Genomic DNA, 17,707 nt, shown 5'->3' with positions numbered 1-17,707 from the left:
TGGCACAGAGTAGAGTCGAGTGGCATAGAGTGCAGAGTAGAGTAGCATAGAGTGATGAAGGGTGAAGGGTGGAGTAGAGTCAGGACCAGACTGGGAATCCACAGCAGCCCTGGCAATTTTGCTGGATCAGCCCCCTTGGGGGAGGTGGGGGTGAAGTGTGAAGCATTGCTGCTTTTGTTACTTGGGAGCCGATAATGCAGCACTGCTGCAAAACCGGGCCCCAGAAACAAAACCGGCCCCACCAGTGCAAACTCGGCCCCCATCCTTCCAGCCTCAAGGGTAAATACCCGAAGCCCACAACGGCTAGTAGGGCCTGGAGTATAGTGCCGTAGAGTGCTGTTGCATAAAGTGCAGTGACAAAGAGTAGGGCAGTGCAGAATAGAGTGGCGTTGAGTTCAGCTGCAGAGAGTGCAGTACTGCAGAGTAGGCTGTCAGGGTGCAGTGGTGTAGAGTGGAGTAGAGTGACTAAGAGAGCAGTGGCATAGAGTACAGTGATGCATAGTACAGTGCATTGGAGTACAGTGCAATGGTTAAGAGTGTAGTGGCGTACAGTGCAGTGGCATAGAGCGGAGTGGCGTGGAGTGGCATACCATGCAGTGGAGTATAGTAGATTGTTTCAGAGTAGTGTGAAACAGTGTACAGTAGAGTGGTGCATGGTAGAGTGCTGTTACGTGGAGTGTCATAGTGTGTAATGGCATAGAGTAACATGGTGTAGGGTACAGTGGTGCAGAGTAGATTAGAGTGGCGTACAGTGGAGTGGTATAAAGTGCAGGGGCATAGAGTTGAGTGTTACAGAGTAAAGTGCATTGGGATAGAGTGTATAGGCATAGAGTGCAGTGTGGTAGAGTACAGTGGCATAGAGTGGAGTTGTGCAGAGTAGATTGGCGTGGCCTAGACTGGAATGGTGTAGAGTGCACTGGCGAAGAGTGCATTACATAGAGTAGAGTGGTACAGGGTTGAGTAGAGAGGCATAGAGTGGTCTAAAGTGGAGTGGTGCAGAGTAGAGTGAAGTGATGTGCAGGGGCATAGAGCAGAGTATTCATAGTGTGGTAGCACACTGCCATTACAAACAACACATTTTCAATTGAAATGACCATTACAGTGCACAGACGAAAATGTGTGGCAATTTTATCACCTAGTGTAATGATTTGTTTTGATCATATTCAAGTATTTGTTTCTAATACACTTCAGAAATAAAAAAAATCATCATTTAGGTTCCTAATTCTGATACATTCTGGAATTATTACACAGTTCATTTAAATGTTGTTGCATGCTAGAAAAAACTCTTTGCCACCCCCAGTATCCAGCAAAATTGTCACATAAATCCTCTCACGTTGAAGTCAGAGAAAGAAATGTAAACAAGCGCCCTCTGAAGACAGTGCCTGAAATTTTACCTCGGTCTTTGAATGCACAGCCAATGTGACGTGATAACAAGATTCACAGGCCTGAGGACTTAGAAGGATACTATAAATAAGGTTCGGGAAAGGGAAGGTACAAACTCAAGCTGGACAGCCAAAAACAAATAAAGCCAGCAAATGGAAGGCAGGAAAACGTGAGTTACAAACCACAAAGCCAATGGCAAACGATGGGTAGAATGCATCCCTAGGTCAACTTTCTAAATGTGCCCATGATGTCTTTAGCAAACTAGAAAGCTTCTGGTAGGCTGTCCGGTAGGTTGCGACCTAAAAATGGGAAGTATTAGGGATAGCAGTAGGCTTGTTGAATGTTTCTGATTGAATGGCAGTTGCACAGGGTCAGTTGGGGTACCATAAAGGCATGGGTCCCTTTTTTCTTTCTTTACTTTAAATATACTGTATTTGATAGTCATGAAAACAGTCATAGAAGATCAACAATTATAATTGAACATGTTCCATGATACGAAAATAAATCTAGATGAAAAAACAGGTAATAACAAATTCGAAATAAAATAGAAATGGTTATTAAATACATCAAAGATATGGGTTCTAATGAACAAAGGTACTCATTAATGCATCAAAGAATTACGTAGAAAAGCTCAATTCTAATGTGAAGCTTCATTAAAATTTGAATTAAAAGACCTCTGGACAGGTGCCTATAGCGTTTGCAGAAAAACAAGATATGTAACAGGGTATGGGGAGCAACCACATAACTGGGACAACAACAAATAGCATGTGTATCATATTTTCCTGGGGAAGCAAAGTTTACATCTAATAGACCCCAAACGAAACCCAGTGAGCAGCATTCTTTGTCAAGGGGGTCTAACCCAATCCAAGTAGGGCTCCATTCCGGGGATCATTTGAATCATGACAAACTCCTTAAAAGAGGGTTTTACTGACTTAAACAAATACCCCATTGATGGCCCAGTTTACCAAAAACTTACCAGAGACCCACAATGCATCTTCCTCCCTAAGATCCCACAGGTTCAAGAAAAAGAATGGTCTTCCCAGATGAGAAAAGAGGTCTGGATATAGTGAACGCAGGGGACTGTGGACCCCTGGCCAGATGCCAAGCAATCCTCAATGATGCCCCTATTTAACGACATGGTCCTCATGGTAGCCTAAGCCAGGTTTCTTCGTGGACAAAGAAATGAGGGCTACTGAATCCAAGCGATCCTTCTGAATGTCATATTTTCCTCGGTCTGGAGATTTTTGGCTTCACAATGACCCCAAATACCTGCACCATGTGTCAAAACTGGAATACACATTCTTTTATAAATCTCCACAAGAGGACGAATGGGATTCTTTCCAATCCTAGAAGAGAAGCTAAAATTGGAGCCAACCACCCGAGAAAAACATGCAATCCTGCTCGACAGGCAGGCAGCCTCGGTATTGCTTCACACGAAAGTCAGGCCTGGTATGTGACATAATTTACTAACCCTGCCTGCTTTCCCTTAACCGCAAGGTACAAGGTGCTTTTTTCTTTCCATTTAAAAAAAATCATTTTAAAGTAATTTTTTACACCCTCGCACATTTGAACCATGTCTTTGTGTGACAGTAATGTCCTATTACTTACCGGTAATCTTCATTACTCCGGGTCCCGTAGTCCTCGACACCTTCATAATAACAAGTGGAGAATACCAAACCGACCACGCAGGAGGACCCGTAGGCCCGACCAAAACCCGGGAACGAGCCCACGCAGAGCCCACGGCACAGCAAAAAAAGGGCAGGGAGGAACCGGGAACCCCCAGCACACCACCGGCTGAACCACACAGAAGGGTGGAAAAGAACAGAGAAAACCGCCAAAGCGGAAGTCAGAGGAAGCAGAGGGCCAACAATCAGAAGACCCCCGACAACCCGCAGCCAGGAGGGAGAACCCTACCGAGGCAAGAGCACCAAGGAACAATACCCCACCGAGAGAGGGGGGGGGAGGGCACCCAACAGCCCCACAACGGGAACCAAGGCCGGAGAAACAAGGGAGTGAACCAGGACACCAAAACCAGGAAACGCACAGCAGAACACCCCCAGAGCTGGCAAAACAGCCAGGAAGCCCAGGAGGCACAGCCCGAGGACAACCAGAACAAGCAGGAAGCCCGCAGACCACCGGGGACAAAGGGCCCCACAAAAGCCCCAAACACAGGTGAAAGAAGACCGCCAAGAATCGCCAGCAGGAAAAAAAGCCCCGAAGGACCCACCAGGGCGCGGTCACAACAGCAGAGCGCCCCGCCAGGACACAAAGAGAGCCCAGGCAAGGACGCAGAGCCCAAAAGAAGACCAACACCCAAGAGCAGAAAGCCCCAGCAGACACCCAGCCAGCGGAGAAAGGCAGCACAGCCCCAGGCCACCAACCGGGAGAACAGGAGACCCGGAGAGGGGAAGAACAGGAGCCCCGCCAAGGGCGCGGCACCAGAAAAAGACAGCCAAGCCCAAACAGCAGCGGCATGAACACCAGCATCCAGAAGGCAGAACCCCAACAGGAAAGACAACCCGGGGGGAGGAAGCACCAGGGCAAGAAGAGCAGGCACCCCACAACCTCCGACAGAGAGGCCACACCCACAGGAGGCCCCCAACCGGGAACAAACCAGCCAGGAACCCAGGAAGCACCAGGAGGAGCAGGCAGGAAAACACCTAAAGCAAGCCAAAAGGCAAGCACAGGGAGAGCCAGAGCAGGAGCAAGGAACAGAAGCCTCACAAAAGCACGCGCCCCAATGCCGAACATCCCTGCAGCCAACAGCACAACAGCCAGGGAAACCCACAGGCCCAGCTCACTAGAAGCAGAGGACCCCAGAGCACCAACCCAGAGACACAGGGAAGGACCAAGCCCAGGCGAGGCCCAGAAACCCCTGAGGAGAGGCCGAGCACCACAGCAACAAGGCTCCCCCCCACAGACAGCTCAAGGCAGCCATGAAGGCAAAGCCAGAGCCGAGAAGACAGAGCCAGGCCCGAAAGACAACTGGAACACACAACAGACACCATGCCCGATCCATCCGTCAACAAAGACACCCTCCAGACAACGTGTAGGCAAACCAAAGCAAACCACACAGAAAAAAAGGAGAGCAGCACGCCCCCAGGGAGAGCAAGGGAAGACATATGAAAAAAACCACTGAAAAACCACGGCTTTCATGCAGAAAACGCAACCCACCCTGCCAGAACCCAGGGCAGAAGTGAAACACACAACCCAGGCACATGGAGCAAAGGCGGAAGTGCAAGCACAAGGTCGCAACCACAGTCGACACAACGCAAGCACACACAGCAGGGGAACACCAACACAAAAACAGCACACCCCAAACTGCATCAAGAAGAGGAGGGCAGAAAGGGAACGAAGTACAGAGGCAGAGCCCAAGGCCAGCAGGGAGGAGACTAAAGGGGCCAAAACCGCCACAAAGCCAGGAGCCCCGAAGAGAAACGTGCAACAGGAAAGCACATGGTTCAAGAGGCGTCAAACAACAGAAGAGGAGAGGCAATGACCTCAGAAGGAAGAAGGACGAGCGACCACCGGGACCAGAGCCCGTGACCACACATAACAAACTCATAGGGCAGGAGAGGGATGTAGCACAGGAAGAGTGCACGCCGTGCATGCACCAGGCCCCGGGAACAAACCCCGACAGCACCAGGAGACACCGCTCCGCAACCTGACCCTCTCCAGAAGGCAAGCCTGCAACCCTGAGTAATATGGAACGCTACACGAATACGCGTGTCATCCATGCGCAGGGGCCAAGCCAAACATCTCTGTATCGATCCAATATTAGTACATGCCCAAGCGAGCACTCTTAACAGAGGCCCAAACAGTGGAAGCAGACGCCCACCGGGCTACCAGACCCACACATGGCCAGGCGAAAAAGGCAGCACCAGACACAGCGCCCTGCGAAAAAAAGGGGAATAGCACACAAGGTACAAAATCACCGCTGGCAGAGCCACCCCAGGTGAATAGGAGCCGGCAACAGCAACATACAAGAAGCACCTTTGCCAGAGAAATCAGCAGAGACGACCTGCGACAAAGACTCCGGGGGGAACCAGCTCGCGGACAGGCAGGGCTCGACACACCTGCAGACCAGGAAAGCAGCGTTCCAGGGACCCAGGAAGGCCGAGAAGCATAGCCACCAAGCACCTCAGCGACCCATACCAGCAGAACATGAAAGGAGAAAATGTAGCGCTGCACACGAAAGAGCGGCGACATGAAAGGAGGCATCGACAGGAGGCATAACCTTCCCAGACAGCACCAAAGACTGCAGAGCCAGTCGACAGACCACATCCTAACCCCCGACATGAATGGCAGGATGAGCCCGCAGCACCGGCACTCCAAACCCACACCCAGCAGGAGGAAGCAGACCACACAAAGGCAACTCAGAGTCCAGGATCGAACACGAAATGAAGCACCCAGAATCACAGGAGGTGTAGTCGACCCGAGGCACGAACCACAGTATCCCAACCCCAAAGTCGGCAGTCGAGTTGCGAGACCACTCCCTCTCCAGAGTGAGCCTTGCGAAGAGGCAGCATGGAGTAGCCAACAGCAGAACGCAGGATGCCGATAACATCAGGGCGCAGAGCCAAAAAGAAGGCATCACACCAGAATCAGTAAAGCCAATCTCCTCACCCGCCCGCACCGCTCCAAACCAGCAGCCCGCACAAGGAACATCGCAAACACAGCAAACCTTACCGTACAGGGCAATGGCAGGGAAGCGCCGCATCCGTATACCCCGCCACTTGTCAAGGGAAATGGAAACATCGTGCCACCAGGTATAAGGAAGCAACGCGGGACTTAGCCGAGGCGGGGGCCACCCAGGAACAAGACCCCCACATCACCAAGGGCACCGCTGGAATCCATCGTCCCCCGTGCAGGAATCACAAACACCCAGCGCAGCGCGTCTCCCACCCGGCCAAGCTCGGGGAGACGCGCACAGCGACCCGGAAGCAACCGGGAAGCGGCACACCGGCCGCAAAGGGCCGGGAGGAACCAGAATCCAGGAACACCGGCCAGGAAGAAGCTCTGCCTCCCAGCAAGCCAGGCAGGCCGGGAGGCAGACACACCAGGAAACAACACCCCCGCCCGCGAAGCCAGGCAGCCGGGCAGGGGGATTAGAAAAGAACCAGCACGCCACCCCAGCCCAGCAGGAGCAGGGGCAGCAACATCCAACAGCATACCAACAGTCCATTCTGTCTAAGACAGAAAAAAAGGGATGCTGGGTAAGTACTGCTTATGTACTCCAGGTGGGAGGGGCAGTATTAGTGCCCCAGCATGCCTCTGCTCTTTTTTTCTGTCAGGAGATGGTTATCTCCACTTGTTATTATGAGGTGTCGAGGACGGAGGGACCTGGGGGTAATAGTAGCTTTTCTTTGGACTAATAGGAATCCTACTTTACTTTGATGGACTTTAATCGAATAAAAAAGGTTTCAACGTCTCCTCTCAGTACACATGCTCACTAGGAAGCACCTGTATGGTTCTATTAAAATGATATATGATGTTTATTTTCGGTTTTAAACGCTAAGTTTTTACTACAATAATATGGCCACCAATGGGAAGAATTTTTTCATTATTTTCTTTTGCGATATGCTTAGAATACAAAAATAAAAACTATAACTATCGCAATAGTTTTCAAAGGTCACACCTACTGGCTTTGCAAGGCTTCCCCAACTTTGGCAGCCTTCTCTGTTGTGAGAAAGAGAGAGAGGGGGTGGCAATGATGAACGCATTATAATTTTCAGCAGTATGGCCAGCAGCAATGTTAGTCTGTCTAGCTAACATGAACTTAGTATGAGTGACTGCCGTGAAGAGTGAGTGAGAGGAGACGTGTGTGCGGACATTTATCAACTCAGTTTGATCATGAATCAGAATTACTTCAAATGTGAGAGAGGAGCGTTGGATCACGCTTTTATTTTTGTGAGTACCGAGAGTACTACCGCCTATCACTCTGAACGTTAGATTAGGAAGCACTGATGAGTGTGTCTTTTGTAGTTTACAGGAGATGAGAACTAGTTTATGTGGTTTTTTCCTTTCTTGATTAGATCCTCAAGGTGGATGATGGACTCAAATATATATATATACATCTCCTGTAATTTTCGCAAGAATAGTCATAGTAAGCGCACAACGTGACATTCCCTCCTCCCCAAATTCCATCACCTTTACTGCCCTGCTACGCCCAAGAACTCTCAGAATCAAGGTATGTTGTCCATGGCGTAGACTTTTATTCACATCAATCCAAGTAATTCACCACAGAGCATTACCAGAGAAAAGTATCCTTCTTGAGTATATAACAATTATTCACAGCATCACTTTTATCTGCATCAACATGTCAACAGCAGTAAGGAAATTAGGTACGACATTACACTTTAACTTTTTAACTCTGCCGTACACTTGAACTCGGCCGTCTCAGCCCACCAATCTTCCACTCTGCTGCGCATATTGTGCCAGCAGGCCCCAATGCGCTACAGCCAACAGTAAGGAAATTAGGTACGACATTACACTTTAACTTTTTAACTCGGCTGTACACTAGAACTTGGTCGTACATTTGGACTTGGCCGTCTCAGCCCACCAATCTCCCAGTCCGCTGCGCACATTGTGCCGGCAGGCCCCAACACACTACAGCCAACAATTGCATTACTTGACATCCCAGGCACCGCATACCGCACCGGCCGAACGGGGTACCTGAAAGCAGGCAGCCTCCCAAAGATTCTACTCAGTCCATACATTGTCCGTTAGGGCAGTGGAGTCCAGGACTACCGGCAGGTCAGTTCCTCCTCCCCGCCTACCAGGTGTACACATGGAATCTACCCCCTTCTGGGGTCCATCCAATGGCTCCATCTACATTGTTGTGCATCCCCCTATGTTGTTAACTGTCAGCGCTCCACCTCTGTGAAGCCTTGCTTTTCTGCTGGGTGGGTGGGTGGTCGACGACGCTCCTGTAGTCCTGCTGTGGTCCGAGGGGACAAAGAGAACGAAACCCCCCGGCCACAGCCTTAACGCCGCCTCCCAATGACATCAACTCAGCCAGCCCTTCCATAACCAGCTTCCCTTTTCAGGGCCCCGGAGGAGGCTCAGCCCCGTGGCGCTACTAAGTGCGCCCCTCCCCTAGGCGTGGGGGCCCCCTGCTCAGGATAGGCAAGAAATCCCCATATAATGTGTACATTTGTTGATGTTTGATTTCTTGGTGAGCTGTTGTTTATATGTAATGTTACTTTTTGATTGTAGTAGTCTCTTGTTTTCTGTTTTGGTGAATCATGTAATGATGCACATAATGTGATACATGCCCCTTTTTTAATATGACACCATTCCGAATAAATACATACAAATGTTTACATTTAGTTGTATGCGATTAATAATTTGAGCTAAACTTTATACATCTGTTGTTATGAAAACAAATTAGTTTTGTTTTGCAATAATATTGTCTTTATTGATAGATCCTCACATTCTTCATTTTTTTTTGTTATGATAATAGCCATGGGGCAGTGAGGTTTATTGGGCATCCCTGTTTTTTTCTTTCTTCTATTGAAGGTAATAAGGGTTCACGAGCGGATTGGCGGTGTGACTGCACAACGCGCCTGTTAATCCCTGGTCTCTCAGTTATGTTCATACAAATTTGCAATCCAATTAAGGCGGCCACTTTATTGCATGAACTCAAATAAAAAATATTGACAGCTACAACATGCTTTCATAACAACAGCTTGCAAGTTATGTTAAAATGAAATCATTAAGTATTACAGGAGGTATAATGCATCTGACTCTCACATAAAACTAACAAAACTATTATAAACACTTAAACATACTTCAGCGCTGCAGCAGCCACCTAATCATTTTACACATGGATGACTGTATTAAACAATCCATTACATCGACCGAGTCAAATATAAATGTAATGAATCATTATTTTTATGCTTCTAATATTAAAATATTTTAAACAATCAAAGTCCTCCCTACTAATAAACGTGTGCACGAGTTCGCCTTTAGGAATTTAACTATGTCTGAAAATAATATCTTTAACCCCTTGACCGCGGCCTGAAATTCGCCGCAGTGCGGGTGATTTATGGCGTGGGCGTGGTTCGGACGGCCCCCGCCGTCCTCCGCACACGCCCACTGTGACGTCGGACGGTAGGCGGCCGTCTGACGCACGCAAGGGGTTAAATGTTGGTCTTAAATATTTACACTGGAGTCTAAACAACTTTTCGCAAACCAAAAATATAGACGACAAATTCTCTGGTACTTCATTCTATAATAATGAAAAGAAAACCTTGACCCATACTTAATGCTAGAATGGTTTTCCACTTGTGTTCATCCGGTTCAACGGGAAGTTTTAGCAAGTACTTCTACCCTGTTAATTTCTCTGTAATTGATTATTTCTTTGCTTGGTCCAGTTTCTTGGTCACTAGCCATTCAACAAATATTGTTTTTTCTTAACATATTATTTCTGCTCTGCATTATATGGTTATTTGGTTGATATCCCTTTTCTGTAATAAAATTATGAATTACTCATGATCTATTTGCACCTTATAGGCTCTTGTTATGAGTGGTGGTATTCCCCTCCCAGGAGCTTTAACTTGGGGAAGAGTGATGCCTATGCAAGAGCTATTGACTTTGCCAATATGTTTTAGCTATGTTGTGCACTAGTGTGGTTGTGGTGCAATATGCTTAAGAGTAAGGTGGGGTAAAGTGGAGTAGCATGTAGTGTAGTTTCATAAAGTGGAGTGTTATGAAGTGGTGTAGAGTAGAGTAGAAGTGGATTGGTATGGAGCGGTCTAGAGGGAGTAGAGTGTTGTAGAGTGTAAGGGCATAGAGCGGAGTAGAGTTGAACGGAGTAGAGTTGAGCGGAGTAGAGTAGAGTGTCAGAGTGGAGTAGAGTGTTGTGGAAAATAGTGTTGTGGAGTGGTGTAGATCAGAATGTAGTGGGATAGAGGCTGTTGCTTAGACTGGAGTAAAGTATTGTAAAGTAGAGTGGAACAGAACGGAGTAGGTTGTCGAAGAGTGAAGAAGCTTAGCGTGGAGCAGTATAGGAGAGTGAAATGTCATAGAATGGAGCGGAGTATTGTAAAGTCGAGTTGGGTAAAGTAGATTGAAGTGACAGAGTGGAGATGCACTGAGTGGGGCAGAGTAGTGTGTTGTAGAAAAGAGTGTAGTAAAGTTGCATTGAGTGGCTTAGAGGGAGTTGCATACAGCGTCATAAAGTGGAGTAGTGTGGCACAGTGGCAAAGAGTGGATTACATTATTGTAGACTAGAGTGTCAGAGTGGAGTAGAGTATACTAGAGTAGAGCATCATAAGTTGGAGTATCATAGAGTAGAGTGGGGTAGAGTGGCCTAGAGTGAAGAGGCCTAAAGTACAATGGTGCAGAGTAGATTGGCGTAGAGTGCAGTGGCATAGAGTAGATTGGTTTCATTTTAAGTGGAGTAGATGTGCATTGGCGTAGAGAGCGGTGACGTAGAGTAGCGTAGCGTACAGTGCAGTAAGGTAGAGTGGTGAAGAGTAGATTGCAGTGGCTTAGTGGTGTAGAGTGCAATGGCATAGACTGCAGTGTCAAAGTGAACTGTCAGAGTGCAGTGGTGCACAGTAGATTAGAGTGGCATAGAGTGTTGTGGCATAGAGTGCATTGGTGTAGAATGCAGTAGAGTGTCATAGAGGAGAGTGGTGCAGAGTAGAGTGCAGTGGCATAGTGTAGAGTGGTGCAGAGTAGAGTGGTGTAAATTTCAGTGGCAGAGAGTGCCGTGTTGCAGAGTAGAGTGTTGTAGCGTGCACTGGTGTAAAGTAGAGTGGCATAGAATACAGTGGCGTAGAGTGCATTTGTGTAGAGTGCAGTGGTGTAGAGTGGTGCAGAGTAAAGTGATGTAGAGTGAAATGGTAGAGTAGAGTGGCGTAGAGTGCAATGGCATAGAGTAGAGTGTTGCAGAGTAGAGTGTAGTGCCGTAAAGTGCAGTGGCAAAGAGAGTACTGGTTTTAAGTAAAGTGGCATAGAGTGCCCTGGCTTGGAGGGCAGCGGTATAGAGGGCAGTGGCATGGAGCAAAGTGGCACAGAGTGGAATGAATCCCTCAACCAGGAGATTGTCACAGACACACTTCTCCATCTGAATATCAGCTAAATCTGTTGACACATTTGTGGGTAAAACGGAGTGTTTGAGGAAATTTCTATGAAGGGGAGAGGTTTGTGTGGGGGAAGGAACAAAATGTGTGGTTTGACAATCTCAGAGATTTGCTATGCAGGAATTGTGACTTTGACAAAAAATTTAAGTCCATACTTACTGTGGATGCAAGTGCTACCGGATTGGGGATAGTACTTTCTCAGGGGATATATGACGGTACCATGCGTACTTTTACAACGCGTACCGTTACAACGCTACTTTTACCACGCAAGTCGTTACAACGACTTGCGTGGAGGGGCGCTGGATAGTAAATTTTTTAATTTACTATTCCAACTCCAGTCCCCGTGGACTCTAGGGAAAGGAGTTGGATAGTAAATTCATCTATTTACTATCCTGGAGCGCACCCCAGCGCAAGTCGTGGTAACGACTTGCGCGGTAAAAGTAGCGTGGTAACGGTACCGCGTTGTAAAAAATGCGTGGTTACCGTTGTATACCTTTCTCAGGTGCATGGCAAGAAAGAGAAAGCTGTTGCATTTGATTCACTCGATCACAGAGGCTGAAAGGAACTATTTGGTAATAGAACAGGTGGCGTTGGTGGCTGCTTAGGGCACTGAATACTTTAGTGTATATTTGTTGGGTGCTTCCTTTATCTTGCATACTGATCACAAATCTTTGATTCAGATACTGTTGCCTGCGGCAGCAGGCAAAGGACCCTCTAGATTGGTCAGGTTTGCGGCTAGTCTTCAGGAATACTCATATATGATGGAATTTGTGCAGGGATGGAGGAACGTGCAGGCTGATTGACTATCTAGGCTACCTTTACATTGGGAAACTGTGGATGGGATGGCAGTGTAAATGTTTGAATCCGGCGGTGAGGTGACTTATGTATGAGGTGCAATACATAATGGCTTAGGAGCTTCCACCATGGCCCATTGGGAGAAAGAAATGGAATTAGACGGTGTTCTCAAGGAAGTTTATAAATTGATTCAGTGTGGTGCAGCAAGGGAGAGTACGTTATCACTATCTGTGCAGATGTATTTTAAAGTTGTAGATGAGTTGTCAATGTATGGCCGGAATGTCATCATGAGGGGAGCTCATTTTGTTCCACTTGTAGGTTGAGACATAGGTTATTTGATTTTGCACATGAGGTCCATTTAGGTCAAGGTTTGACTAGTAAAAGACTTTAGGGGGAATTTTGGTGGCAAGGTCTCAATGATCAAGTCAAGAGGTGGGTGTAGTGTTGTATTTGTAAGAAGAGTCAGGTTGAGTGTAGGGTGCAAGAGTGAAGGAAGACACACTGAAGATCCGGGTGAGCCCGGTCATTCCATTTGTTTAGACTTTATTGGGCCCACGTGGAATTATCTGTGAAATTGAGGTTTACAGTGATTGTTGTAGATGTACATTCTAAATGTATCATTGTGAAGTTTTATGAAGGATGTGACCACAAAGTCTACCATTTTTGTGTCGTGAGGAGATTGTTGAGGAGGAACGTGTTCCTGCAGTATTGATAACCGATAATGGAACTCAGTTAACCTCACACGAAATGGTGAATTTTCTTAAGCAATATGGCATAAGACATACGTGTACCTTGTTGTATAATCCACAGGGAAATGGCTTAGCAGAAATAGTCAAAAGATTGTTGAAAGGTACCATTCAAATGGCCATTGCAAACTGTTCTGACATAGGGACAATGATAACCAGTATGGTGTTGGCCTATCGCACCACTGTGCACAGTGCTACGCCGAAAAGCTAGTTCCTGCTTGGTTGAAGTAATGGGTCAAGAGTGGAGGAAGCGGAATGGGCAAATCTTTATGCGAGGAAAACACCAAGGGGGTTATTCTGATGGCAGTCAGACAGTATTCTGTGTGTCATCGGATGCAGTCCAACTTCCATCTGGTGCTGCGGTTTGACTGATGCATTACAATGCGTGCTGTCAGAGACAGCAGGGGGAGGGAAAGTCCGACACTGAGCCCATTGGATCGTTGGAGAGTCAGTAATCCTACAATAGGGGTGGTGCCTTCTCAGGCACCCCCATAGGGATTCCAATGTCCCTTTCCCCCTGCCCTTTTATGGTGATTCCCACGCCATGAAAGGGCTGGCAGAAAGTGACTTTGGGGATCCCTAGCGAACCCCCTTGCCCAGGACCCTCTGCTTTGGGTCCTGGGCGGCACCTATGGTGACCCCTTAACATCCCTGCACCACATGGCAGGCTCCGTATGGGGCCTGCCACACAGTACAGGGATGTTTTTAAAGTGTATATTTTCTATTCCTGCTTGTGCTGCATGCCACAGCACAAGCCACAATAGAAATTATACACTTTGAGGCTGCCGCGCAGGCGGTCGCATTATAATGAGGGCAGGGGGATAGCAAACTCCTTGTCAGGTGGTCCCTCTTCCGCTACGGTGCCAGTGGGACGAGAGAGCAACCGGCATCATATTGATGCCCCAAGTTTGGTATTGGTGATTGGATCAAAATAAAGTCAAGAAGGATTGAGAGGGGACTTTCTAAGTTCAGAGGTCCCTTACGCATTGCCAGAGTAGGAAGATATGTTGTTATTTTAGAAAATGGCAAAAGAAAGAATTTTTGAAATACAGCATTGTATCAGAGAGGAGGAGAATTTGTGAGGGAAGAGGATGATGAATGTTCAGGGGTGATTTTTATGAAGGATGGGGAAGTCAGGGGTAGGAGGTGTGGTCCAAGTGTTTATCCTGTTGAGGACGGAGGTGGTTGTTCTACACCGATGAGCATATCAAGAGTTCGCAGACCACCCACTTACCTTTAAGACTATGTCAGTGCGTAGTCTGGTTCACCTTTTACCTTTCTCAGTTCCTTTTATATAGTTCCAATTTTTCTATTTATTTGTTTTCCTTAGTTTTCACTTAGGAGGGAAGGGAAGGGGATGTGTTATGACGTGAGTACATTTGCATGTGTTCTATTCTCGCATTTGTATGTGTTCTATGTTAAGGGTTCTGGTATAGATTGCAAGGCGGAGGGTATTCCATTGTGGTCCTTTGTTGCTGGCACCTTGGAGAAGACTGACACCAGGTTCTGTCTCCAATAAAGCTTGTTGAAAAACCTCACCCTGTTTGTTGGGCCATGGCATCATTCATCGTAACACACCCCATGTCGCAAAGATGCCATCTAATGTGTAGTGGATGAAAGATTTTCTACCAATGAAAAAAGGGAGTATTCATCAGCAATAACTAGAAGATGATGTCCATTCTCTAGAGGACTAAATAAATCAATATCAATTTTCTCCCAAGCATGATGTGGCAATTCTTACATATTCAGATGGTCCTGAATAAGTTGAGACATAAGACAGCTGCACATGTGACAAGTCTGGAACTCATTTTTGACACTTTCATCGAGATACGGAAGCTAGACTTAGTCACGGAGAGCTCTCTGATTGGCAACTATTCCTTGATATCCCTCATGGGCAATGCTGAATACTAGCTGTCAGAGACTCTCTGGAATAACACTTTGTGTACCACGCAGAATGAGGCCTTCTTGAGTCGCTGAAATGTAATCTCTTACATTTTTGAACTTCAAAGACTCACTGTCATAAGTGAGAAGCCTAGAGTGCTGGTTCCATGATTGATGAGCAATAATGTGTTTTACCATGTGACTATCTCTTCTGGTCCGGGAGCCAGTGGAGGTCCTTCAGGTACTGGGTGATGTGGATTCTCTTGAGCAGGTTGAGAATAAATCTAGAGGCTGCATTCTGGATCATCTGGAGTCTTTGCATGAGTTCAGTGTTGGTGCCTTACAGAGTACGTTGCCTTAGTCCAGTCTGCTAGTGATGAAGCCCTGCGTTATGGTCTTCCTGGTGTTAATAGGGAGCCACTTGAAAAATGTTGCAGTAGACAACGCTTGTACTTTAGCTAGATCAAGTTTCATAGCCCCATCAGAAAAGACATGGCCAAATAATTTCAAGCTTTTCTTGTGGCATTTACGTCAGCATTCAGAGTGAAGCCTGCATCGTTCAGCAAATGACATACTTGCATGACTGCTTTGTCATGCTCTTTCTGTGTAGCTCCAAAAAACAATATGTCCTCATTATAGTTAAATGCATTTACTACAGGCTGTAAGATACACTGAATGAAGTCTTGGAAATATTCTGCAGCAGACAATATACTAAAATTCAATCACTTGAAGTGAAACAAACCAATATGCATAGAAAATGTTGAAATGTATCTGAATTTTTCATCAAATTCCTACTGGTGATATCCTATATTTAAGTCAAGTCGAGAGAAGAATTTTGCACCATTCAATTGAGTTATCATATCAGCCATGTGTGGACTAGCATGATTCTCTCGCTCAATTGCCTTGTTGGCCTGGCACATGTCAACACCTATGCGTACAGCTCCTTCACTGTTTCTTTTAGGCACTATTACAATGAGATAAACCCATTGGAGCGTTCAATGATGTCAAGTTTGAGCAACAAATTAAGTTCCTCTTCAACAGTTTCATGTAAGTGAAATGCAACTCATCTGTGTCTTTGAGCAACATGTAAAAAATCCTCATTTATGTGCATCTTTACTTTCATTATTTTGAGCTTTCCAAATCCATGGAACAATGAAGGAAATTGACTTACAATTTCTTGATGAGAATTCATATTGTAATTCACTGATATCAGTCCCATATCAGCAGCTGTGTTGAAACTTAGCAAACAGGTACTTAAAGCTGTTCCTTCAAGTACATGAATAGGCGCCTGTACCAATGTTTTCTTATGTTTCATCATGACTACAAACACACCTTGACTTATTAAGGGCGTTGAGGCATCCCATGTGTATACTTTAATCTTTGACTTCGTAAGTTGTGGCAACAGAGATAATTTTTGATACTTTTCCTCAGGCATGATATTTATCGACACAACAATGTCAGTTATGAATGGTATCGGATACTTATTTATCTTTAGAGTGATCTTCGGACAATGTTCGAATGTTTTTGGTGAATTAGTCAATTTTTCTTCACCTTAGATTTTTCCTCCGATTCGACTAATTCCACATGTGCATGCCTTTTTTAAGTAAACATCGACAATGCACTTTTGTCATTGTCACTTTCACTGGAAACTGATACTGAGGAACTCTTTGTTGATAACTTAGACAATGATCCACTTTATTAGGTGTCGATTTGCCTCAGTTGGTGTTACCACTTAGCTTTGTGGGAGTGCATTGAATGTCACAGAGGTAGAGTTCAGTTGGCAATTTTGTCTATACGCTGCAATGCACTTACGTTTCTCTTCGCCTTGCACGTTTTCATGAAATGGTTTGCTTTACCACATCCAATGCATATCTGTCCAATGGTGGGACATTTACCTTTGTGTGGAAATGATAGTCTCCATCTGTAACATGTTTTCTTTTTCTGTGGAAACATCACCTTGTGTCCCTCTGCCTTGTACCTTGGCTTACTTTTCATGCTCATTACTGACGCATTTTGGACGCCTGCGGCCTCCATGTCACTCACTTGGCAATCAGCACGCTCTTCAGCGTGAGCAGCCTTGAGGACTTGCTCCAAGCTCAGTTTCCTTTAGCATTCGTAGTTGAAAGGAATCTGACAGACATCCATTGATTACTCTGAGGCGGGTAGCTTCCTTACATTAAATTAATTTAATTTACAATGCTTCACCAGTACAACCAGTCTCTCAACTAATTCATTGATGGTTTCACCTGGTCTCTGGTGCTCTTCACTGGATATGTATCTTTCATAATCCACATTAGGCACTGGGTTGAACTTATAATTCAAGGCTGTTTTGATTCAATCATGCATCACTTCACCATCTTCTGGTTTCTTTTTCACGGATTCTTTTACTCAGTCACCAGGTATGTTTCCCAGACACTTTATGATCTTTTTATGATCTTTTTCATCTATTGCATCTATGAAACCTTCAAAAGTCTCTATCCATGCAGTCCATCAATTGCCAATATTGTGTTTGTGGCAGTATTCAGTTAGTGGTTTTAAGAATGCAGCACCCATATATACATTGATGGACAGTAGTGGTCTTTCAGGCGCTTCCTATGGAATTTGACCACGCAGAGCTTCTCTGGCGCCTCATAATGTGCTGGCTTTGGGATCAACCTTAATGGCTTTTGTAGTTTGGATTTGCCTGGCTCTCCATCTTAGCTCTTTGCTTGAGAGATATTCTGAGCCACTAAACTGAAGCTTTGGTGGTGGGCCACCATTTTGGGGACAACTCCGCTAGCACAACCCCTGACCCTCTTTCTAGGGCAC

General features: G+C 46.2%; 1 protein-coding gene and 1 pseudogene across 1 annotated transcript in view; both read right to left on the bottom strand.

Moving 5' to 3' along the window:
* PCSK6 (proprotein convertase subtilisin/kexin type 6) overlaps nt 1-17,707 on the bottom strand; it is a 1,486,774-nt gene that overhangs the window by 1,250,523 nt on the left and 218,544 nt on the right. The window lies entirely within an intron of this gene.
* Nucleotides 5,082-5,181, bottom strand: LOC144825773 (U6 spliceosomal RNA; annotated as a pseudogene).

This window comes from Lissotriton helveticus, chromosome 3_1, assembly GCF_964261635.1.
Source record: "Lissotriton helveticus chromosome 3_1, aLisHel1.1, whole genome shotgun sequence".
Taxonomy (NCBI): domain Eukaryota; kingdom Metazoa; phylum Chordata; class Amphibia; order Caudata; family Salamandridae; genus Lissotriton; species Lissotriton helveticus.
The sequence above is the reverse complement of the archived record's forward strand: the minus strand, read 5'-3'. Positions and strand labels throughout refer to the sequence as shown.